This window comes from Apis dorsata, unplaced genomic scaffold (genome assembly GCF_000469605.1).
Source record: "Apis dorsata unplaced genomic scaffold, Apis dorsata 1.3 scaffold_231, whole genome shotgun sequence".
Lineage (NCBI taxonomy): Eukaryota > Metazoa > Arthropoda > Insecta > Hymenoptera > Apidae > Apis > Apis dorsata.
Genome location: NW_006263513.1, coordinates 422963 through 424685, shown reverse-complemented (window position 1 = coordinate 424685; position 1723 = coordinate 422963). Strand labels below are relative to the sequence as shown.

The 1723-nt window shown below is 29.9% G+C and overlaps 1 protein-coding gene and 1 long non-coding RNA gene across 18 annotated transcripts in view; one reads left to right on the top strand and one right to left on the bottom strand.

Annotated features, from left to right (window-relative positions):
* The window catches only part of LOC102673156 (RNA-binding protein Musashi homolog Rbp6), a 795620-nt gene that overhangs the window by 686297 nt on the left and 107600 nt on the right, over window positions 1–1723 (bottom strand). The gene's annotated exons all lie outside the window — the stretch shown is intronic.
* LOC116185633 overlaps window positions 1–1723 on the top strand; it is a 24161-nt gene that overhangs the window by 11647 nt on the left and 10791 nt on the right. Inside the window, exon 2 of the long non-coding RNA XR_004150498.1 lies at window positions 384–391. This is a non-coding gene — a long non-coding RNA (uncharacterized LOC116185633). The remainder of the gene's footprint in view (window positions 1–383; window positions 392–1723) is intronic.

The window sequence follows — 1723 nt, the reverse complement described above, 5'->3', positions numbered from 1 at the left end:
AAAAAAAAAAAAAAAAAAAAAAAAAAAAAGGAAGAATAATACGATTAATAGGATTGTTTATGCGATTTTTGTCAACGTTTCCAACGAGATTACTTCCTCGAGTGTCTCGATTGGCTGGCCATGACCGGAATTTTACAGACACGCGTGCAAATTTGGATGGTAATTTGATCAAGTATCGGTGGGCACGTTATCGAGTTTAATTACTCTGCATCGCACGGCAAATTCAATTTCGAATCGCATCAAATTTGACGATTCATTTTACCGGTGTTGAATAAATGATTCCAGATGGTAAATAGCATCCTTGTGAAAGGTCTGCATTAATATTTTCAACATTGGTTGGTTTAACAAATCGCGCAAACGTAGAGGTTACGAGATTACAAGAGGTTTTCGTGTGAATTGCGTGCGCGTTGATAAAATTTGAGGAAATAAGCGAGAATCTTTCCTCGAATTGCATAGAAAATATAGAATATTTTCGCGCGTGTGTTGAAACGCAGGAATTGTGAAATTGTTGCAGCTTGGAATTTACAAGAAAAGAAAAATTGTTGATAATATTTATTCAGAGTTGTTTGAATTGTAACACGAATTACAGATAACGTGTAAGATATATTGTTATCAGTCTTGTTATTTAAAGTGACACGTCACTCGATGATTTATTTTTTGCTCTTCACCTTCGCGTTAATCTTGAACAATCACTCTAATTGTATCAATGCTTTTTTTCTTCAAGTACGTGTATGTATAACCACGTGTGTACACCACAAGTGTTAATAAATTAAATCTTTTAAATATTAGATATTCGTCAGCAGGAAGCAATATTTCACTGTATTCCACTGTGGTTTAATTATTTTTCATTCGTTAATTAAATTAAACATCTCTTTCATAAATATTCTAGAGTTTCATCTTTAATTCTCTTCAATGGACAGAATACTGTCAAATGACAGGAATTAAATCGGTTTAACATATTGGTATTATCTGCTGATTGAATTTCTTGTCAATCAATTCAGATTAACTCGTACATAAATTATAATATCGAGAAAATGTGAAAAAAAAGAAGAAAATTTCTATATCGATGTTGAAACTGTTTAACAAAATCGGTATAACAATATACAAAAAAATTACAAAATTAAATATTTAAACGTCTTCAAAGTTGTATAAACTTTTTCCTGCAATTTTATATTTACCGCAATTTTTATCAAAAATAATGATTATACGATTTAAATAAAATAAATTCCTTCTCTGTTCATCCCAACATTGTAAAAAAAAAAAAGAAATATATAAATCGTACACATGGAAAAATAAAAAAATATATCTTATAAACACGTTCATACATATAATTCTTAAGTACTTAACCTCTTTCCATATGATTCGTTTTATAAATATACGCGTTAAAATTAGCAACGTATTTGCTTTCAAGACTTTATTACTTATGTGAAAGTCGTTCATTCAAGTCAACATTGAATGTATATCTTTTGGAATATTTCCGACACTAGAAGGCCGAAAGGATGAAGAATTTAATCGCGTGAAAAATATATTTCCCAAAAAATCACTCCTTCAAATAATACGTTCAAAATTTTTATCAATGCTTCAAATGAAATAAACAAAATTGATAACTTCGAGCCCCTCGCCATATGTTGCGAATTGTAGTCGCGTTTCAAAAGAAAAAAAAAGCAAAGAAAAACTATTTCTACTTCCTAATGCAAATTTAAATCAATTCATGCGTCGTTGA